We start from the raw sequence: 24873 nt of genomic DNA on the forward strand, positions 1-24873 counted from the left end.
ACTACCATGAAAGTCTGACTCAAATGAAGGAGTAAAGGAAGGTTGAGTGAAGTGTCCTACACTGCAGTGTCGTCTATGGAAGGTGGAACAAAGCCACTGGGAAATCCCACGACCCCAGGAATGGACCTGCTTTATTATCCCTGCCATGCTCAGACACTGGGAAATGTAGCGTAAACTTCAGGCACAGCAGCTGGGCCCTTTGGCCAATCACAATCCCTGGGTTGGAAGTATGCAATGCACATTTTGTGGCCATTGCAAATGCTTCAGCATAGTATTTTCTTTTTCCTATTAAAATAGAATTATTTTAATTTTAAAGCTTTTATTTATGCTTAAGATTACATGCAGTAAAACTATATTTTTTGCTGTACAGCACTGTGGGTTTTGGCAAATTCATACATAGAGCCACAACCACTATTTATAATTTTTTTCACCCTAAAAATTCCCTCATGGTACAATTTTTTTTAATTTTTTTAAGGTTTTATTTACTTATTTTTAGAGAGGGAAAGGCAGGGAGACAAACATCAATGTGTAGTTGCCTCTCTACGCCCCCTACTGGGGACCTGGCCTGAAACCCAGACATGTGCCCTGACTGGTAATAAAACCAGAGACCCTTTGATTCACAGGCTGGCACTCAATCCACTGAGCCACACCAGCCAGGTAATGGTACAAATTTAAAGTCACCCACTCACCTGATCCCCAGCCGCTGGAAACCAGTGATGTATTATCTCTCCCTGTAATTTTTCCTTTTCTAGACTATAAGTAGAATCATATATTATGTAGCCTGTTGAGTCTTAATCATATTCAAATGATTAAATCATATTCCTATATGTACCAATATTCTTTTTTTTTAATTTTTGAGAACTATTCCACTGTACAGATGTGCCACACTTTTTTATCCATTCATCAGTTGGGAATATTTGTGTAGTTTCCAGTTTGGGGCAATTATGGGTAAAGCCACTGTAAATATTTGTGTATATGTTCTTCTATAGACAGAAGTTTTTCATTCTTTTGGATAAATACCTTGAAGTAAAATTGCTAGGTCATATGATAAATGTATAATGCTTTAAATGTTTTTTTGTTTTATCCATTCTAATGGGTTTATAATACTATCTCATTTTTTTTATTTTTATTCAATTACAGTTGTATGCCTTTTCTCCCCATCCCTCCACCCCACCCCAGGTGAACCCACCTCCCTCCCCCACCTCCACCCTCCCCCTTGATTTTGTCCCTGTGTCCTTTATAGTAGTTCCTGTAATCCCCTCTACCCACTGTCCCCGCCCCCACCCCCCCACCCCCGCCCTGGCTATTGTTAGATTGTTCTTAACTTCAATGTCTCTGGTTATATTTTGTTTGCTTTTTCCTTCTATTGCTTATGTTCCAGTTAAAGGTGAGATCATATGGTATTTGTCCCTCACTTCCTGGCTTATTTCACTTAGCATAATGCTCTCCAGTTTCATCCATGCTGTTGCAAAGGGTATAAGCTCCTTCTTTCTCTCTGCTGCGTAGAATTCCATTGTGTAAATACACCATAATTTTTGGATCCACTCGTTTGCTGATGGGCACTTCGGTTGCTTCCAGTACTTGGCTATTGTAAATTGTGCTGCTATGAACATTGGGGTGCACAGATTCTTTTGGATTGGTGTTTCAGTGTTCTTAGGGTATAATCCCAGCAGCGGAATTACTGGGTCAAAGGGCAGTTCCATTTTTAGTTTTCTGAGGAAATTCCATATTGTTTTCCACAGTGGCCTCACCAGTCTGCATTCCCACCAACAGTGCACGAGGGTTCCCTTTTCTCCACATCCTCTCCAACATTTGTTTGTGGATTTGTGTATGTTGGCCATTCTGACTGGTGTGAGATGGTACCTCATTGTGGTTTTAATTTGCATCTCTCTGATGGCTAGTGATGCTGAGCATCTTTTCATATGTCTCTGGGCCCTCTGTATGTCTTCCTTGGAGAAGTGTCTGTTCAAGTCCTTTGCCCATTTTTTAATTGGGTTGTTTGTCTTCCTGGAGTGGAGTCGTGTGAGTTCTTTATATATTTTGGAGATCAGGCCCTTGTCTGAGGTATCATTGGCAAATATGTTTTCCCATACTGTTGGTTCTCTTTGTAATTTGGTGCTATTTTCTTTAGCCATGCAGAAGCTTTTTATTTTGATGAGGTCCCATTTGTTTATTCTTTCCTTTATGTCCCTTGCTTTAGGGGATGTGTCTGTGAGGATGTTGCTGCGTGGAATGTCTGAGATTCTCCTGCCAATGTTTTCCTCAAGGACTTTTATGGTGTTACGGCTTATATTTAAGTCTTTTATCCATCTTGAGTTTATTTTCGTGTATGGCGTAAGTTGGTGATCGAGTTTCATTTTTTTGCACGTAGCTGTCCAGATCTCCCAACACCATCTGTTGAAGAGGCTGTTTTTGCTCCATTTTATGCTCCTGCCTCCTTTGTCAAATATTAATTGATCGTATAGACTTGAGTTTATTTCTGGGCTCTCTATTCTGTTCCATTGGTCTATGTGCCTGTTTTTATGCCAGTACCAGGCTGTTTTGATTACAGTGGCCTTGTAATACAGTTTGATATCAGGTATTCTGATCCCTCCTGCTTTGTTCTTCTTTCTCAAAATTGCTGCAGCTATTCGGGGTCATTTATGGTTCCATATGAATTTCTGCAATGTTTGTTCTATATCTGTGAAATATGTCATGGGTACTCTAATAGGGATTGCATTGAATCTATAAATTGCTTTGGGTAGTATGGCCATTTTGATGATGTTAATTCTTCCAATCCATGAACATGGTACATGCTTCCATTTGTTTGTATCTTCCTTAATTTCTTTCTTCAGTGTTGTGTAGTTTTCTGAGTACAGGTCTTTTACCTCCTTGGTTAGGTTTATTCCTAGGTACTTTATTTTTGTTGTTGCCATATCGAATGGGATTTTTTTCCTGATTTGTGTTTCTGCAGTTTCATTGCTGGTGTACAGGAATGCCTTTGATTTCTGGGTATTGACTCTGTATCCAGCTGTTTTGCCAAATTCACTTATTAGGTCGAGTAGTTTTTGGTGGAGTCTATAGGGTTTTCCATGTACACTATCATGTCGTCTGCAAACAGTGACAGTTTCATTTCCTTCTGTCCAATTTGGATGCCTTTTATTTCTTTTTCTTGTCTGATTGCTGTGGCTAGGACTTCCAATACTATGTTGAATAGGAGTGGTGAGAGAGGGCATCCTTGTCTTGTTCCTGATCTTAGTGGGAAAGCTCTAAGTTTTTGTCCATTGAGTGTGATGTTGGCTGTAGGTCTCTCATATATGGCCTTTATGATGTTGAGGACTGCTCCCTTTATTCCCACTTTGCTGAGTGTTTTTATCAGAAATGGGTGCTGTATCTTATCGAACGCTTTTTCCGCATCTATTGATATGATCATGTGATTTTTGTCTTTGCTGTTGTTGATGTGATGTATTATGTTTATTGATTTGCGAATATTGTACCATCCTTGCATCCCTGGGATGAATCCCACTTGGTCATGGTGGATGATCTTTTTAATATATTCCTGGATGCGGTTTGCTAATATTTTGTTGAGAATTTTAGCATCTATGTTCATCAGCGATATTGGCCTGAAGTTTTCTTTCTTCGTTGTGTCTTTATCTGGTTTGGGATTAGGATGATGTTGGCTTCATAAAAAGAGTTTGGGAGTCTTCCATCAGTTTGGATTTTTTCGAATAGTCTGTGAAGAATAGGGGTTAGCTCTTCCTTAAATGCTTTGTAGAAATCTCCTGTGAAACCATCTGGTCCAGGGCTTTTGTGTGATGGGAGTTTCTTGATGACTGCTTCAATTTCCTTTGCTGATATTGGTCTGTTCAGGTTTTCTGCTTCTTCTTCAGTCAGTTTTGGAAGATTATATTTTTCTAGAAATGTGTCCATTTCATCTAGGTTTTCAAATTTCTTAGCATACAGTTCTTCATAGTAATTTCTTACGATCCTTTGTATTTCTGTGGTATCAGTTGTAATCTCTCCACTTTCATTTCTAATTCTGTTTATTTGGATCCTCTCTCTTTTCTTCTTGATGAGCCTACTTAAAGGCTTGTCGATTTTGTTTATCTTTTCAAAGAACCAGCTCCTGGATTCATTGATCCTTACAATTGTGCTTTTAGTCTCTATGTCATTTAGTTCTGCTCTGATCTTGGTTATTTCCTTCCTTCTGCTTGCTCTGGGCTGTCTTTGTTGTTGTTCCTCCAGTTCTTGTAGGCATAGGGTTAGGTTGTTTGTGTGAACTGTTTCTAACTTCTTAAGGTAGGCCTGTATTGCTATGAACTTCCCTCTCAGGACTGCCTTTGCTGTGTCCCATAGGTTTTGGGTTGTTGTGAGTTCGTTTTCATTTGTTTCCAGGAAGTTTTTGATTTCTTCCCTAATCTCGTTCTTGACCCATTCATTGTTTAATAGCATGCTATTCAGTCTCAATGATTTTGAGTGTTTTGGGTTTTTACCCTTGGCGTTGGTTTCTAGTTTCACACCCTTGTGGTTAGAGAAGATGCTTGATATGATTTCAATTTTCTTGAATTTGTTGAGGCTTGCTTTGTGTCTTATCATGTGGTCTATCTTTGAAAAAGTTCCATGGACACTTGAAAAGAATGTGTATTTTGCTTCTTTGGGATGAAAAGCTCTGTATATATCAGTTAAGTCCATTTCCTCTAGGGTATTGTTAAGTGACACAATATCTTTGTTGATCTTTTGTTTGGAAGACCTGTCCATTTTTGATAGTGGGGTGTTAAAATCCCCTACTATAATTGTGTTGCTGTCAATATCTTTCTTGAAATCCTCCAAGATTTTCTTTATGTATTTAGGTGCTCCTATGTTGGGTGCATATATATTTACAATGTTTATGTCTTCTTGGTGGATTCTTCCTTTGAGTATTATGAAGTGACCTTCTGGGTCTCTCTTTATGGCCCTTCTTTGGAAGTCTATTTTGTCTGATATGAGTATTGCTACCCCTGCTTTTTTTTCCTGTCCGTTTGCTTGGAAAATTTCTTTCCAGCCCTTCACTTTCAGTCTGTGTAAGTCTTTTGTCCTGAGATGGGTCTCTTGTAGGCAGCATATGTGTGGGTCATGTTTTCTTATCCATTCAGCTGTTCTATGTCTTTTGATTGGAGCATTTAATCCATTTACGTTTAAGGTTATTATCGATAGGTAGTTATTCATTGCCATTATTTCCTACCTGTGTTCCTAGTTATTCATTGCCATTATTTCCTACCTGTGTTCCTCTGTCTTTCTCTTTTCCTTCCTTTCCTTAAAGCAGTCCCTTTAGCATCTCTTGCAGAGCTGGTTTGGTGGAGCTGTATTCTTTTAGACTTCTTTTGTCTGGGAAACTCTTTATTTGGTCTTCTATCTTGATTGAGAGCCTTGCTGGGTAAAGTAGTCTTGGTTGCAGGCCTCTGGTTCTCATTACTTGGAATATTTTTTGCCATTCTCTTCTGGCTTGGAGCGTTTCCCTTGAGAAGTCAGTTGCTAACCTTATTGGGGCTCCCTTGTATGTTACTTCCTTTTTCTCCCTTGCTGCCTTTAAGATCCTCTCTTTGTCTTGGAAATTTGCCATTTTAATTATGATGTGTCTTGCAGTGGGTCTCTTTGGGTTCCTCTTGCTTGGGACTCTCTGTGATTCCTGGATTTGGGTGACTTTTTCTCTCCTCAGATTAGGGAAATTTTCCATCATTACTTTTTCAAACAGGTTTTCTATCCCTTGCTCTTCTTCTTCTCCTTCTGGTATTCCTATTATACGGATATTGTTACGTTTCATGTTGTCCTGCATTTCCCTTATTGCCTCTTCATTCTTTCTGAGCCTCTTTTCCTTTTCTTGCTCTTTCTGGGTGTTTTTTTCTACTTTGTCCTCCAGCTTGCTGATCCGATCCTCTGCTTCATCAAGTCTGCTTTTTATTCCTTCTACTGTGTTCTTCAATTCAGAAATTGTATTCTTCATTTCCTCTTGGCTCTTGTTGATATTTTCTATTTCCTTTTTCATGTTGATATAGTTTGCAGTGAGTTCATTGTAGTTTCCTTGTAGTTTCTGGTAGTTCCCTTTGAGCTCAGAGAGCTCAGTGAGCTTCCTGATGACCATTGCTTTGAACTCAGTATCTGATAGTTGACTTGCCTCTTTTTCGGTTAGCATTCTTTCTGAGACTTCCTCCTTTCCTTTCATTTGGGAATTGTTTCTTTGTCTTCCCATTGTTTGTGAGGCTCTTCTTGTTGGCCTCTGCTTCTTAAATTGCTCTATTCTGACTCCCTGGGTTTATGATATGAACTTCTATGGTAGAATGCCAATGGGATTCAGTGGTGCTGTCTCCTTAATCTCCTGTGCTCACTGGTCTTGAGCTGACGTTTATGTGTTTAACATGGTCTAACTCTAGTCTTTTCAGCACTCCAGGTTTTGTTATCTCACCGTCAGATCTTTCAATGTCCTCTATCTTTGGTCTCTGATCTTCGTATATGCTGGAATACTGTTGGCTGTTCGCTCTGCTCCTCAGATCAGCTAGGTATTTCCCTGGTGTTGAGGGGTAGTGGACTCCGCTCCCACCTATGTTGCCGCCATCTTCCCTCCGTCCCAATACTATCTCATTTTAGATTGATTTATATTTCCCTAATGTGGAGCTCCTTCTCATGTCTTTAGTTGCTATTCATATATTTTTGGTGAAGTGCCTGATTCAATCTTTTAAAGTACTGTATATTTTAGTCCATGAAGGAATCTGCTTTTTATCTCCAAAATTATGTTCAAATATTTTTGGACTTTCAGGTGTTTTATTTTTATATGAATTTTTTTTAATTAAGGAAGATATATCTTATCAAAATGTAAATCTAAGTGGGAATACACATTCATATAACTTCCCTATGAATAGTTGAAAAAAATAAATATTTCAAGACATTTAACCACCAGTTCAGCACAGATACTGAACAGAGCAGACACAAGTTCTACGAGCTATGTACCCAGATACATGAACTAAATATGAGCCTTGATGACAGAACATATAAAAATCCTTAAAAATGTGCATGTTCTTTCAATTATAACTTTCATATTTAATAATTTATTATAGGAAATAATTAAGCATGTATATAAAGATACACATATACATACAGGGACATTCAGCACAGTGTTGTCATATAAGAATGTTGCACATAATGTCACAGCAGGAATTTCTCCTGCTGGCGCCTCAAAGCCTCTGTTTTCAATCAGAGGCTTTGAGGCTTTATTTCCCTGCACTGGAACCCTGGGTTTCGAGGTCTATCTCACTCCCCAGTTGTTCCTCCCAGTTTATCTGCACTCAAATGTGGGACTGCCCAGTCCACAAGCCACCGCCTCACTGGCTCTGCCAGTCACTGCCTTGCCTACCCCAGTCCTCCAGCCGCTGCCCATCTCTGCCCCTCCTACTGGTCTGGATGAATGTTTCTTCAACAACTCCTTGGTTATCAGACTTCCATACAGTTTGATTTTCCGTCAGTTCTGGTTGTTTTTTGTTTTTAAATGTGTTGTTGTCCTTCTTTTAGTTGTGCGAGGAGGCACAGTGTGTCTACCTATGCCTCCATCTTGGCCACAAGTCGGTCTGTCACAAAGACATTATTGAATGTTCCCATTTGCTTAAGAATGTGTATGCATATGAGTGATAACATTAATTATTTCTGGATATGTGTAATAATTAGTGTTTTCCTGTCTGTATTTCTGATTTTCTGCAATAAGTATTGATTTAGTAATGGTGAAAGGGGAAGGAATAAAAGCAAAGCATTACAGAGAAATAAAAACATTTAATTTTTAATAGTGATGGATAAATCATCAAAGAAAGTTTACATGTATTTCTCTACATGTAAAGAAATCAGATTAATATTAAATGTTAAACTATTTTATTTAGTTGAGTAAATTTCATTTGTATGGAGAAAACCTCATTATTCAGCAATGCCAGATAAAGGAGAGGGGGTATTATTTTTGTGTGCCTGTTTGTTCATTCTACAAAGTTAACCTGGGCTTCCCTAAACTTTTTCACTTAGTCATAAGGAATATCTGACCTAGAGGGCAATGTTCTGATTCATCCCACAGCCGGCACTGGAATTGCTAAAATATCCTTATTCTTATTTTGCTACAAGTATTGAGTTCAGAGAGGAACTAACACTTCAACAGTACCCTTGGTTTAGGTCAAAGAGACCTACTTTTGCATTGCATAGTTACAGAAACCATGTGAACCTTTTAGCCACAAAGCTTAGGTCCCAAACAAATGCTATTTCACAACAGAAATTTCAGGCTTCAAACTGCAGCTTTCATAGCTCATATGATTGTATAGATTCCTCTTCACTTAAAGCTAGAAAAATAATGCCCAGAGGACTTTATCTCCTTTACCTTTTTTGTTTGTTTGTTTTCACGGTCTCAGCCTTACTGACAACCAGAGCACAACACAAGCATTTTCCTAAACAGAGGTATTTTCCAAATAACTCAAAAGCACTGTATTTTTCAAAGAAATCTCAAGCAAGGTCACAGCAATCTGACATGCCAGAAAAAGACTCCAGTGATTTAGAAAACAAGGACTAAGGTGCCAATCAGATCAGACACTATCCACACTGGAGGACAAAAACCAAGCAGAAGACAGAACAGCTGCATATTTAAGGAGCATTCTGGGTCCTTCTATTGTCCTCATTGAAAGCTCTCCTGCTGTTTCCCGTATTTTTAATGAACAGAAACAGTAGTAAATTCCACTAGGAAATTGGAAAGATTTTTGTTTCAATCTAGGAACACAAAGGGAGGTCTCCTTGTGAGTTATTAAAATATGGAGACAAAAATCAAACAGGCTCAGGAAAAACTGTCATATTCCTTAGGAAAAGCTGAAGAAAGCCAAGCCAGGCTCTGAATTCTCTAGAACAAATGAAACTAATGTCTTGTTTTTCCATTTTACCCTTGATCAATTAATCACCAAAAGCAGAAGCATCAGTGACATTTTTCAAAGAAAATCACAGCTATAGTAAGAAGTGCTAAAAGGTGTATATATATATTTGGTCTACTTGGAGATGAATATGATAGAACTTGCATCAATAATAAGCTACATAGTGTCAATTTTAAGTTCATCCATATTCTTAAAATATTTCAATCCTCTTCTTTACATTTTTATTATACAAATTTTAAATATGTTAGAAATATATAAGTTTATTTAACCTTCAAAACAACCACGAGATAAGTATTATTACTGTCCCTATATCAAAGAAAAGAAAAGGCACTGGAGATTAGTTAGCTTTCCTAAGGTCACACAGAATAAACAGGTATTAATATTTTCTTCTCTTTGCTTTATTTTTTAGGTATTTTTATTGATTATGCTATTACAGTCTTTCCTTTTTTTTCCTCCCTTTATCCCCCCTCCACCCTGGCCCCCCAACCCTCCAGCATCCCCTTAGTTCATGTCCATGGGTTGTACTTACAAGTTCTTTGAGTCCTCTGTTTCCTATGCCATTTTTGATCTCTCCCCATCTATTTTATGCCTATTAATTATGCTTCTTCTTTCCTGTACCTTTCCCCCCTATTCCTACCTTCCCCCTTCCCACGGAAATCCCTCCATGTGATGTCCATTTCTCTGATTCTGTTCCTGTTCTAGTTGTTTGCTTAGTTTTTGTTTTCATTGTTTTTCTTTTCTTTTAGGTTCGGTTGTTCATAGTTATGAGTTTGTTGTCATTTTATTGTTCATATTTTTTATCTTCTTTTTCTTAGATAAGTCCCTTTAACATTTCATACAATAATGGCTTGGTGATGATGAACTCCTTTAACTTGACCTTATCTGAGAAGCATTTTATCTGCCCTTCCATTCTAAATGATAGCTTTGTTGGATAGAGTAATCTTGGATGTAGGTCCTTGCCTTTCATGACTTCAAACACCTCTTTCCAGCCCTTTCTTGCCTGTAAGGTCTCTTTTGAGAAATCAGATGATAGTCTAATGGGCACTCCTTTGTAGGTAACTCTCTTCTTTCCCCTTGATTCTTTTAGGATTTCTCTTTATCTTTAATCTTGGGTAACTTTATGATGATGTGTCTTGGTGTGTTCTTCCTTGGGTCCAACTTCTTTGGGGGCTTCCTGGACTTCCTGGAAGTCTATTTCCTTTGCCAGATTGGGGAAGTTTTCCTTCATTATTTGTTCAAATAAATTTTTAATTTCTTGCTGTTCTTCTTCTTCTGGTACCCCTACGATTCAGACATTGGAACATCTCAGATTGTGCCAGAGGTTTATAAGACTCTCTTCACTGTTTTGAATTCTTGTTTCTTCATTCTGTTCCAGTTGGATGTTTATTTTTTTTCCTTTTGTTCCAAATAGTTGCTTTGAGTCCTGGTTTCCTTCCTGTCACTGTTGGTTCTCTGAATATTTTGCTTTATTTCATTTTGGGTATCTTTCATTTGTTTTTTCATTTTTTTACCAGGCTCAATCAGATCTGTGAGCATTTTGATTACCAGAGCTTTAAATTATCCATCAGGTAGGTTGGCTATGTCTTCATTGCTTACCTCTCTTTCTGAAGCTTTGCTCTGTTCTAGATTATTGGCACAGTACACAGAGTGGCTTCCTTCTTTTTTACACCTTCCTAGAATTGCATGTGTATGGGAGAATCTGTAGACTAGTAAACGTGTATCAACTCTAGAGGCTGACAAAGGTTGAGTCCCAGCTCCTCTGTTTATTAGGAATTAGTTGTCCTCTCCTTTTCTCAGTTTTCCCCTTTGTAAAAAGAAGATAATAGTGCTCCTATCCTCAAAGAGAGGATAATAGTGCTTTGTTGTGGGAGTTAACTTAGATTATTTGTAAAGTGCTTACTACATTACCTGGCACACAATACACATTCAGAAAAACCTTTTATTTTTCTCACAAAATGGTATTTTATTTTACCAATACTCTATAAAGGGCACTTAAGTTGCTTCCAAATGTTTCTAAATAATACTGTCCTGAATATCTTTGTATACATTCATTTTGTTCATGTATGATTATACTTTAAATCAATACATACAAAATACATAGCAGGATCAAAGGCTGTATGAATCTCTTAGCTAGATATTGCTAAGTTACCCTCCAAAGAGTTTTTATCAATCAACACTCTCAGCATTAATGTAGGAGAGTAAGTTTCCCTATGACTTGCTAACCATGTATTATCAAACTTCTCTTTGCCAACTTAAGGTAGTGAAAGAGTGGTATATTATTATAATTTTATATTTGTCTTCCTCTTAATATGAGTAAAGTGTATTCATCTGTTTGAGTCATTTTTTTATTTCCTCTTTTTGTGATGTTCTTCATTTTTCTGTTAGCCCATAGTTGCTGTCTTTATTGATTTACATGATATTTTTAGGTATTTAAAAGTCTAGCACTTTTATATAATATACTTCAAATAATGTTTCCAGTTTTATCACTTTTCTATGTTTATGGTATCTTTCATATTTTTAATTTTCATTAAGTTGAATTAAATCATTTTAATAGGTTTCAGGGGGGTTGGGTCACTTATAGAAAGGTTTTCCAAACATCAAGTTTATAAAGCCATTTCCTGTGATTTCTCTGGTACAATTGTGGTTTAATATTTTAATATTCATGCCTTTGACTCATCTAGATTTATTGGGGGGTGGGGACATAGGGTCACTCTTTATGTTTTCTTTCAAAAAGCTAACCAATTGTCCCCTAACAATCTATTGAATAAAGCATATTTAAGCCCTGATTTGAAATGCCATTTTTACATGAAGGTCCCATGTAGATTTGAGGCTACTTCCTAACTTTCTATTCTTTCTATTCACTACCAGTACCACAGTTTAATTAACGTAGGGTTAGTGTAGCATATGCATATCGATATGTGCTCGGCAAATCCTTCTGAAATCTTCTCTCCCTCCCTCCCTCTCTCTTTCTCTTTCTCTCTCTCTCATTACTTGATCATTTTTCCATATGAATTTTAGTCAACTTGACTAGTTTTTAAAAATTTGGTTACTATTTTAGCTTAGATTTATAGGTTAATTTAAGAAGAAATGTCAGCTTTATAATATTAAGTATTCTTATCCAAGAACATGCTATGCCTCAAGATTTGTCCAAGTATTCTTTGTGTTCTTTAATAATATTTTAATTTTTATGCAGATTTGTAAATTTTTGTTAATTTCATTCCTAGGTATTTCATCTTTTATCACTATTATAAATGAGCATTTTCTTCCATTATACCTTCTAACTGGTTGCTGTTCTTGGAGTCTCACTTTCTTCATATCTAATCCATTTTTTTCATACCTATGAAAATTGTCTGCCCCCATAATGCATCCAAATCTGAAGCTCTGAGCTGACCAATAGCTACTACTCAAAAGACACTACAAGTGTCATTATGATCATGAAGGCAACATGTACTGCCTCTTAATTTTTGGGACTTAGAATATAAATTCAAGTTATAGAACACTTTATTTAAGACTAGCAATGGTTTCAGTGACTTTTGTATTTTCACAATATAACAAATCTTTAATTATATCTCAATTTATCATACTATGCCATGAAATGTAAAAACTACCTAACTCTAGTCAGCTCTAATGTGATATATGACCTATTTACACAGTTTGGGAATACTAAGAGCAGTGAACTCACCCTAAAGTGGCCCCCAATGAGTAATGCCTGCCTTTACATAATCTCCTTCAGTGCAGAGGAAACTATTACTTCTTTCTCAGTCAATAGCATATGGCAAATGTAGTAGGATAATCACTCCCTTGGTTACATTACATTATATGGCAAAAGTGATAGTATAGTCACTCCAGTGAGTGTGTTACATTATATTTGACTATCTTTCAGACTGGAGGGAGAGATTCTATGGCTGGCCTTGAAGAAGTTATGCTGCCACGTTGAAAGAGGGCCATATGTCTAACTCAGTGGGAGACCTCTAAGAGCTGAGAATTGCCTTAGCTATTTGCTAGCAAGAAAATGAGGACTCAGTCCATAACTTCACATACCTGCATTCTTCCAACAACCACAGGAACTTGGAAAAGGACCCTGAGCTCCAGAAAGAAAAGCAACCCACCTGGCACTTTGATAGAAATCTTGTGAAACCATGAGCAAAGGACGGAGGTAAATTGTGCCTGAAACCCTAATCCATGGAACCTGTGAGATAATACACATGTGTTGTTTTAAGCTCTAAACTTGTGGTAATTTGTTATAACAGTGATAGAAAACTGTTACACTGTTACAAATCCTGTCCCTGAATATTACAACTACAAAAAGTAAATTTCTCATAGTTTAGTAAATTTAAGATAGAGGTTAGTCCTGGTGAAATATCAGCATAATATAGTTTTATTCTCTCTCTAAATATATAGTAGTGTGAGTAGAGAATTACAGAATAACCCCAGATACTCCAAAGCTCAAACCTTGGACATAACTCTTGCATACCATATACTTCAAACCTAAGCTAAATATTTCTTATCAATATTTTTCTCTAAATTGTAATCTTTTGTAAGTGCAAGTCCTTATTTGAAAAATGAAAGTGTTATATTAATTTATAACTGAAAAATTGTGGTAAAAGAGTATTATTTTAGAATAATTGAAATGCTGCATTTATCTCTGCCTCAGCTTCTTCAGTTACCCCGGAGTGTGAATTTCAATGCTTTTTTCTTTTATGGTCAGAGACAAAACCACAAGAGCCTTCCCATGTTACAGCTGTAATAACATTTCCATGGCAAAACAAGTTTTCTAGAATTTTACATAATACAGCTATGAGAACACTTACACTCCAACATCTGGGTTTAAACTTGACATTAAATGTCTCAAGTCTTAAAGCAAACTGTTCTATCTCTTTCATAGAGAACATTAAAATGTTTGCTTACAAAATAATACATTCACTGACCAAAACTTTTTAATGCTTGCAGTCCTGGAATTCAAAACTATTGTTTCCGTTAAAAGTTGTTTTCTTCTTCTTCTCCCACGTACTGTAAAAGACTATGAAATTAGTGTCTAACATGCTATTTGGATGTAAATATTGATGTATTATTCACCTCAGTCGCTCAAAGAAAAGAATTATATTCAGTCACATTTGAGAGACCCTGGAGGAGACAACAGTTTTCTGAAGAGGATGGGGGTTTACACCACAGAGACTTAAAGGAGCTTGTTCTTGCCAGGATCAGAGAAAAGAACACACCACAAATGAGGAGGGCAAGGCCAGACTCTATTTGTAGAGTCCTCTATAAATAAATTGTATTCATCATCCAGTTTTAACTTTTTGTGTCCTACACTGTTATTCATAAACCTTCTGGAAAGCTGATACACAACAGCCTTGTATTCGCAGTCCTGATGTAAATTATTAAATATACAAAATACATATGCTTGGTGTGGGGCAGTGAGGAAAAGAAGACCTTCACCAAATCATCTTGCCTTAGGCCAATAAAATAATAGCATGAATAAGCAAGTCAGCATTTATATGACATATTTCATGCAAAGCACTTTATATAAATAATAAGTCAAATAAACTGCGTTAAGTTGGCTTCTCCTGAATCAGCCATCAAGGCAAGTTTTTTGTGAAAGTTATTCAATAAAAGTGTTTTCATGGGAAGTGAAAATATTGAAGTGGGACCAGAAAGCCAAGGAAGCCAAGCAAAAGTATGAGCTATGTCAGAGGGAGGGCAACTCAATTCCAGAGGAGCTCTGGTATAAAACACACCTCAGAACTATGCATCACCTGGAGTGTCTGAGGGGTGGGGGGCAAGGAAAATGAAGTATTTTTTCTCTGCAAGTGTCAGTCATTGGACAAAAGCAGGGTGAGGGAGCAGGAAAATGGGGTCAAATTGCCAAGCATTTGGGGGTCTTGCGTGTAGACATGGCAGGTTCTAGCAGCTAAGGGCAGTTGCAAATGAAGGTACAAGGTGCTGGCTTCAGGGTGACGGATCATGGGGACAAGGGTCACCAACTCCTGGGCTCAGACCAGTGCTGGTTTGTGGCCTTTTAGGAACCTGGCCAGGAGGGAAGCTCTCCTGAGCTCCGCCTCCTCTCTCCGCCCCCCTGTCCCCTCAACCCATCCACAGCAGGAGGTGAGAGGCAGGGAGCAAGTGAAGCTCCTTTGAGCTCTGCCTCCTGACCCCCCACCACCTGAGTTCCACCTCCTGTCCCCCTCTCCCACCCCTCCCAAGGCCCCCATCCATGGAAACACCGGTCCATGGTGCCAAAAATGTTGGGGATCGCTGAACTAGAACATGATGCACAAAAATGAAAAAGAAATCTGAGATACTGGACAACCCACTTAGTGCATAACCCTCACAATAACCCCATGAGGTAGCTATTAGTTTTATATCCACTTTACAGGTGAGGAGACTGAAATACAGAAGGGGTGAGTGAGATGCCCAAGATCCTACAGCCGGTAAGTGTCAAGCCAGGATCTGAATCCAAACCATCTGGCTCCAGAGTCCATACCCACATCTATCCATAATATTATTATTAAGTCAAGTGCTATAGCAGAAGTTGCAGAGGGCTAAGGCAGATCTAGGTCATGACTGGGAAATAAAAATCTATGGCAAACAAGCTAGAACCAGAACTGACTAAGACACCACCCAAATAAAATATTCTCTGTTTTGAGGGGGTAGATAATTAGATCTTTCTATTAAGTGGTTTAGGAACTATCCAAGCATCAGACACTTGGGTTACACATAACAGTCACTTTCACTCTAAGGTTGCAAGGGAGAGAAATTATTGCAGGTAGAAAAGTAGCTTTAAGGGGAACATAGGAACAAAAGAAAAATTTCCTTCCTTCTTTCCTTTCTCTCCTTAATTCCTACTCCTTCCTTCCCTTCTACACACACAGTGAAACATGAAAGCTTCTTTCAGCTTCTGATATTTATTGAGAATAATCAGAGAAAACTGGCAGAGATATTGAACTCAACATACCATAGCAAGGAACTAAATTAGAGAATTTCCTATAGCTAGGATTGCCTATCAAAATAGCTTGGGTAACAGATAGCTTTTTAATTAATTTTAAAAACTAGTTGCTTCAATACATAATTTGACACTCCCTTGGAAGGTTTGTGATCCATAAAATATCTCTTTTGTCAATCAAATTACCACTACATCCACCATTAGATCTTCCCTCATTTGAATATTATAGATTTTCAGACGGTCTCCTATAAGTTTCAAAAACAGGACAGACTAAGCTGTACAGACTCCCCTCACATTACCAACATAACAAAGTGCTGAATAAACTATAACCCCCAAATTAGTTTACATCGCTGGGAAATAATTCATGAGAAAGATTAGTCTCATGTGCCAGAGACACAGCAGAAACTCAAAGCCAGAGATGAAACTGAGGAGCCAGTACCCTGGGTCTGGAGGGCGGGGCTAGGAACGCCAGGTCCTGGAGGAGGCTTTCTCCTAGACAGGAAGCCTCAGGGAAAAGATAGACTCCACCCAGTTAGAGAAAAAATTCTCCCCTGAATAATTAATACCCCAAGGCTGAACCATGCTTGGATGTATTTTTGAATTTTAAAAAATGTATATATAGTAATTGGCATAGGCATATACAAATAGACAAATAGAACCTATCTGAGATACCAGAAAGAAACCACATATACATGGGAACTGAAGATATGGCAGAGATCACTTTAAAAATATCAGAAGAAAAGGGATGGAGCGGCCAATGAATGCTGGTAGGCATATTTGACTATCTAAGAAAAGATAAAATAAACCTAGATCTATGCCTCACACAATATCCAAAAATAATCCAGATAGATCAAAGACACATAGGTAAAAATCAAATCTTTCAAAGAACATACAGAATATTTTTATGACATTTGGTTATGCAGTCATTTCTTAGAATATGGCATTAAATGCACACACCACAAAGAAAGGGATTGGGAAACTCGGTGTGGTACATTACACCACTGGGAAATATTTGCTGCCCTCCCTACCATGTTCACCTGTGGGAGGTTACACGCCCTCCCTCAGCCCATGTCACTTGCTTTGGCCATTGGAATGTAGATACCGAGTGAGGTGTTTGCCACTTCTAAACAGAGAAGCCCTAAGTGTCTGCAAGTTTCTGTTTTCTCTCTGACACAAGACCGGCCTGTCCAAAATTGGAGCTGCATCTTCAGCTATGGTCCCTGCAGTGAAAAAAATGTGTAAAAGAGTCTGTCAACCCATGTGAATGTAGGCAAAAAAATAAACTTTGACTATAGTAAACCCTGAGATTTGAGAGTTCCATTACTAGGATATAATTTACCTTACGCTGACAGGAACACTTGGCTACACTCAATCTAAAAACTGTGTGTGTGTGATACTATAAGCAAACAGATTTGCTATAGATATTTTCAATGTATATAATCAACAAAGAAATAATTACATGGAAACATGAGGAATATCTATAATTTAATAAGAAAAAAAACAACTCAAGAAAAAAATGAACAAAGGCCATGAATAGCTATATCACAAATTAATAGTCTCTAAAAATACTAAAGTAAACCCAGCCTCATTACTAATCAGGAACTAAAAATTAAAACAAAAAGATTTACTAGTTTATGCCTAACAGTATGGCAAAATTTTTAGTCTACTAATATAAAATGTGGAGCAAATAAATTGTCATAGACTACCATTAGAGAGTTAGAGAGGAGTAAATATGAATTGGTACAACTTCATTGGAGGAAAATTTGACAGTATCTGTTAAATTAGTAAATATACTTTGAGAAAAATGTGATAATATCTAGTAAAGTTCCAGAAACTCCACTTTTAGGTATATACCCTAGAGAAACTCTTTTATATCTATACAAGTTCAAAGGCACACACCAAAAAGACCTTACTGTTTTAATAGGAAAAAAGTTTAAAAACCTAAGTTTTAGTCATAGATAGATACAGATATACTACTATGACATATATACTATAGATGCATACATATGTACTGAATGATAGCACTTAGTAAATTTAAAACATGTCAAGCAATACTGTGTGTGTGTGTTTTGTGGGTCATACATATGCAACAAAATCTAAAAACACGAAAAACATGGCAGGGAGAGAGAGAGATATACCTCGGGGTAGCAGACAACTTTTGAGAGGAAGATGAAGAAATAAAATAGGTTGTGGGGGTTCACTATGTCTGTAGCGGATATTTCTTTTAAAAATGTTCGCAAATATGGCAAAAAATGTTGACATTCGTAAATCAGTGGTGAATAGTAACTGACAGACCTAGGTAGGCCTAGCAGGAATGGAAAATCACCAGGCAGGAAAACTGTACCGTGGGAAACTGTAGCCTGAGAAAATGCCTGCCTGGGAAACTGCCTGCCTTCCCCAGGACAAACAGATGCCTGGCTAAGTTTAGGGTCTGGGGTCGGCCAATCCGGCACAACAGGATGCAGCTTTAACTTGAGCCTGATGAGATGTATCAAGAACAATGGTCAGCAGAAATGGCATCCAGCAACCAGCTCTAGCCAATCAGACTCTGACACCCCAACCAGTTACCCTTCGTGGGTTTTTGCACTTAAAAACCCTGCCCTAAGAACAACCGAACGAGTCTTAACCTCCCTTGGTTGGCTTCACTTTTCTTTCTTATTCCCCGCTAATAAACCCTGGTCCTTAGCTCATTGTGTCCTTCTGGTTTCTTGAGCGACTCCGACCTAACAGAAACAATGTTGAGTTTTACTGGAGCCCTGTGTTGCTGGAAAATAACCTTGTTTAAAGAAATACCCCACCCCCATCCTTATGTGTTCGGGAACATCACTTACTGAAAAGAACCTCTGCTCCCCATGTAAATTAGACAAGACTCATGGATGTCCCCCTTGTTTACCTTAGACAAGGCCAGATACAGAATTCCTATTCCTGTTCTTTGCCTCCAAATCCCCATTCTTTGTCTCATAAATGATTAGCTGAACTGCTTGTCCCCAGTAATTGGAACAAAATGCTTGTTAAACTGTGGTTTACTTCTCTCCTACCCCCAGGTCCCTGAAAGTTGGCCAGTAGTCAACTGCTCCTTTACAGGGCCTCTTGAGAATGCATTGGCCTCAGGGTGAACTGCTCTTGGGTCTGTTATCTGATCTTGCTACCCTTTGCCACATTGTTCTTTCTAGACATTTTACTCCCTTCTAGAAAAGAAAATCCCTTTTTGCGCTCTTGAGGTTTTTAACTCTTAAGATGTTTGCAGATCTTCTGGTCAAACATTCTTCTTATTGCAATAGTCCCTCTTCCCACGTTGCAATAACCTTCTCAAATAAAGTTTCTCTTTACTAAGTCTGGATTTTTTTGTTGTTTGGCAATCCAGGTACATGTACTTTTTTGCATTTTGAACATTTCATAATACAAAAGAGAGTTTGAAGAATTCCTTATTGAATTGAAAAAATTGTTCAAAAATTGAAACCAAATGGTTTTTCAAAATGTCTTGATAACAATGTCGACTGAACTCAGGTTATACCAACTTTCTAGCAGAGGTAGGATTAGAATTCCTGATTGACCAGGCTGGTCAGGGGTCTCCTACAACATACAACTGAAGGAACTGAGATTGTTAAACATGGGGAAAAAAGACTCAACTTGGCAAAAGAGCTGCCTTCAAATATTTGAAGGGTTGTTTTGTGAGAAATGGAATAGGAAGTTTCTATATGTTGCCATTAGGTAAAACTGTGATCAATAAATGGAAGCTTCAGGAAGACTGCTCAGCACAATCTAATAAAGAATTGTCCAACAGTATCTTCACAAGGTGGAATGGGCTACCTTAAGAGTCATAAGTTCCTCACCGGTGTCCAGTGTCCAGTGTCCAGACAGCGGCAGTGTCCAGATATAATCTGTGTGAACCCCTAGAACGAGAATGTCGAACAAGGTTGCTAGACCAGCTTCTGGATCCTACAGTTCCATCCACTAGATAATGCAGAGAGCACCTGTTTTAAGAACTAGGCAATCACTTATTGTCAAAATTTTTCAACTGCCCATAATTTCCTTAAACTTAAGTATCAAAAAGAGGGTAGTAATTCATCCCATTGGGATATGTATGCTTTAAAGATGTTTTTAAGAAGAGAAAGAGCAAAATCAAAGCAATCAATAAGCAAAAGAAATCATTCATTTACCAGAATATGCACATAGAAAGAAACAAAAAGAACTTTAACTCCCAAACACCAGGTGTAGCTTTTGCTTCTGTCTTTAATGGTACTGCATCATGTTAATGCTTTTGTGAAGGGGAAAGAAGAAAATTGTAAAAACTATAAATTCTCCATCAAGAAAGTATTTGATGACTAAATGTTGGATAGGACACTGAGAGGCTTTTTTTTAAAGCTATAACAGGAAACTCTGAATGGATATATCAATCAATCCAACATAATCTATGCAATACGAGGTTCTGGAAGAGCAAAAGAAAACAATAGCTGATTTAAGACTTAAGCAACTCCATTAGAGAAAAAAATGTTTTGCAGATTTGTTTGTCAATTACTTTCATATTCTAGCCTCGATGATGATGAAAGCCCCACATGGGGTATAATTATATTTCACAGAAGCTGTTCATGTTTTAAATTTGCCCTTATATAAAGCAGCCAACAGGGGAAATTATATTTAATAAGACATCTGGTTTTCAAATGAAGATACATCCCTATTTTAATCTAAAATAATTTAAATTGGGTTAGTAATTGAATATAAACTTGATGTCATTTGGAGTTTCCTGTCCCAAAGAATTATGTTTACAAAAACATACCAGAATATTTTCATGGTGTAAGATTATACTTTTATCTAACATATCAAAAGTCTGAATAGATATTTTAATATTAATATCTGCCAATAGAACTTAACTTCTTTTTATTCATATATTATATTTGCTTTACTAAAATGAAAAACAAAGGTATTTGTTTTATCTATGCTCTTTACTTTAATATTTATCTATTTACTCACTCAATCCATTCATTTTCTCTGAAGTTAATGGATTTACTTATACTTTCTTGCGTTAAATAAAATTTTTTTATCTGCTCACATTTCATGTCCCTTATGTTTATGCTTCCTTTTCTCTAATCCTATATCTAATTCTGTCCTTATTCTATCCTCATAATGAAAAGGACTCATAACTGGTACCAAGGGAAAGATTTAAACGTGAACAGAGCCCTGTTGGCCTTCCAGTCAAGATGTCGACATAGGTAAACACAGCTGGCCTCCTCACACAACCACATCAAAATTACAACTAAATTATAGAACAACCATCTCTCAGAACTGTCAGAAATTGAGCTGAATGGAAGTCTAACAACTACGGAATTAAATAAAAAACATCCATCCAAACTGGTAGGAGAGGTGGAGACATGGAACAGGTTGGTCCCACAGCCACATGTGGTGGATGAAAATTTGGGAAGGATGTCACTGGACCAAGGAGTCCCAGTCCTACACCAGACCACCCAGTCAAGTGTTCCAGTGCCAGGAAGATAGGTCCCCATAACTTCAGCCTGCAAAAACCATCAGGGACTGAGTCTACAGAAGAAACTTCTGGAGTCCCAAGCAGTTCCTCTTAAAGAACCCACACACAGAGTCACTCCCTCTGAGCTCCAGCATTGAGGTAGTAGCGTGAAAGGCACCCGTGGCATACAGGGAGGAATTGAAGTGTCTGACATCAAGGCAGGAGCTGAGGACAGCTTTCTCCCAGGCTGAAAGGCAGACAGAAGCCATTGTCCCTTTTCTAAACCCTCCCCCCACAAAGCCAAAGGGCTGCCAGGAGGGTGCCATATGTGAGACTCCATCAACCTGGCTAACCCTGTTTGCCCCGCTCTGGAGATACCCTGAGCCACTAGCCCACCCAACTTATAGCCATGAACAGTAGCTTTTCCATATGAATGGCTTGTCTTGGGTCATGCTTCACAACTTCATAAATTCTCTCAAACAAGCAACAGCCAGCCTCAGAGAGCCTCCCATCCCCATATCTTTTGCTAAGTGGCCCTAGGTGTGGCAATAGAAGCAGCCAGCCTAGATTCACAGCTTGGCTTTGCCTGGGACTCTCTAAGCCCAGCACAAGTAGCATCCTTCTCAGATTGCTCTATAGCTCATTCAGGATGGCCCTGGGCAAAACACACGTGGAGGCTGACCTCGGCCTGCACCACCCAGGGAATGCCAGGGCCTGCAAGCTGGTGGGCAGCTACAGACCATATCAAAGCACCACCACCCTGCCCCTGAACAGATGATCCTACAGAGAGGGCAGAGGTGGTGATCAGTGGATACAGCCAGTTCTTTGTAGCTGACTGGCCTGGGTAAATCCCTCCCATTAACCTGCCAACAGCGACCAAGGCTCAACTGCTAGAGGAGGGTGTACTCAACGCACATGAAGGGCGCACCTCAAGTACCCAGCTTGGGTGATAAAGGAGACTGTACCACAGGAGCCTACAGGATACCTACTACATTAAGCCACACTACAAAGACAGGGATTCATAGCAGTTCTACCTAATACATAGAAACAAACACAGGCAGGCTGCCAAAATGAGGAGACAAAGAAACATGTCCCTGATAAAAGAAGAGAAAAAAACAGAAAAGAACTAAACAAAATGGAAATAAACAATCTATTAGATGCAGAGTTAAAAATATTGGTTATAAGGATGCTCAGGGAACATAGTGATGACCTCAATAGCATAAGACCCAGTGAGAAATAAAGGATATACCAACTGAAGTAAAGAACAATTTACAAGGAAATAAGAGTAGAGTAATGAAGCTGAGAATTAAATCAATGATTTGGAACTTAAGTGAAGGAAAAAATCAGAATAACAAGAAGAAAAAGAATAATAAAAAATGAGAATAAAGTAAGCAGCCTCCAGGACAACTTCAAGCATTCCAACATTTGCATCATGGGGATGCCAGAAGAAGAGGAAGAATTGGAAATCTATTTGAAAAAATAATGAAAGAAAACTTCCATAATTTGTGGAAGGAAATAGACATGCTGGTCCAGGCAGCAGACACAGTCCCAATCAAGTTGGACCCAGAGAACAACACCAAGACACATTGCAAATGCCAAGGGTTAAAGATAAAGAATCTTAAAAGCAGCAAGAGAAAAGCAGTTAGTTGTCTACAGGGGAGTTCTGATGGTACTGTCAGCTGATTTCTCAAAAGAAACTTTGCAGGCTAGAAGGGATTGGCAAGAAATATTCAAAGTCATGAAAAGCGGGGACCTACAGCCAATATTACTCTACCCAGGTACATTATTCAGAATTGAAGGGCAGATAAAGAGCTTCCCAGACAAGGAAAAACTAAAGGGGTTCATCATAACCAAACCATTGTTAAATGAATGTTAAAAGGATATATTTAAGGAAAAGAAGATCAAAACTATGAATAATAAAATGGTAATAAATACATATCTATCAACTATTGAACCTAAAAACAAACTAAGCAAACAAGAAATACAGAGACAGAATCATGGATAGGGAGAGCATTTTGATGGTTGCCAGATGGGAGAGTGTTTGAGGTGAATGGGTGAAGAGGTGAAGGGATTAAGAAGTACAAATAGGTAGTCACAGAATAGCCATGGGGATATAAAGTACAGTATAGGAAATGGAGTAGCTAAAGAACCTTTACACATGACCCATGGACATGAAACATGGTGTGGGGATTGCCTGAGAGAGTGGAGGGTACTGGGTGGAGTGGGGCAAAGGGGGAAAATTTGGGACAACTGTAATAGCATAATCAATAAAATATCATTTAAAAAAGAAATACAATCAATAAACGTATTTTAAAAAATAAATAAACATGAGCAAAAGGAATTACTTTGCATTTAGAAGATCCTCCCATAAGAAGAGAGTTCTAAAATGGTATCATGGAAGACAGTTAAATGGAATAAAGAATGAAAGAATGCGATAAAGTTGGAAGATGGCGGCAACATAGGTGGGAGCGGAATCCACTTCCCCTCAGCGCCAGGGAAATACCTAGCTGATCTGAGGAGCAGAGCGAACAGCCAACAGTACTCCAGCATATACGAAGATTAGAGACCAAAGATAGAGGACATTGAAAGATCTGACGGTAAGAAGAGTGCTCAAGGACAATAAGGTCCCCGGGAACCGGGACCGCGCGGTACAAGGGCTGCAGAGGCGCCAGCCCTGGCGCAGGGGCTGCTGCAGGAGTCCTGGGAGAGGGCCAGGCTGCGCTGTGAGCAGCCAGGTGCTTGATTGGACCAGGGGGGCTTGAAAAGGAGGAATTTCTCAAAAAGAAAAAGAAAATAGAGACACTCAGGGGCTAGTTAGAGAACTCTCCGTGGTGGCCGAGGCCCCTGGCGCCCCTCCCCCCTCCGCCCCTGGACTGCGAACGCGGAACGCGGGATAAGCAGCACCGGCGCTCACCTGAGGTCCGGTTGCGCGCGGTCGCGCACGCGCAGATTAGCGAACGGGGCCCATACATGAAACCCCGGAGGGGCGCCCACACCTGAAACCTCCGAGATCTTTTGGAGCAGAGACTAGCTGCTCCACCCACAGACCCAAAACCTCGGAACCGAGTACCGAGGGATTCGGTCCCAGGGCGGCCCCGCCCACCCGAGAGTCCCAAGCCCCGGGCGGCTGGATCGGGCCCCCAAGCGTAGAGCCTCTGGCTCGGCGGCGGGCTGCGCGCTCACCAAGCGTAGGGCCGGCTGGATGCGCACTTCCCAAGCACAAAGGGGCTGGCGAGAGTCATAACACCAAGGCGGCTGAACCAGCAGCTTGCAGCGCGCCAGCCTCCCTAGCCTGGGCGGCTCGATTGGTCGGTCGGCTGCGCGCTCAGAGCCCAAATAACGTCACAAACCCGAAGCGGCTGGATTCCCCTGCTGCGCGCGCACGCGTCTGGAGCCAAAGCGGCTGGAGCGGCCACTCGAGAGTCCCAAGAACAAAGCTGCTGGATTGGCTGATCAACGGCCTGATTGCCTGCCAGGGACCACACCTACAAAACAGTGAAGAGTGTGACCCAGGAAGGAAGAAAAGTGAAACCAATCCTTCCAACCACCCCCTCCCGTTGCACAGACAGGAC

This window comes from Desmodus rotundus, chromosome 4 (genome assembly GCF_022682495.2).
Source record: "Desmodus rotundus isolate HL8 chromosome 4, HLdesRot8A.1, whole genome shotgun sequence".
NCBI lineage: Eukaryota > Metazoa > Chordata > Mammalia > Chiroptera > Phyllostomidae > Desmodus > Desmodus rotundus.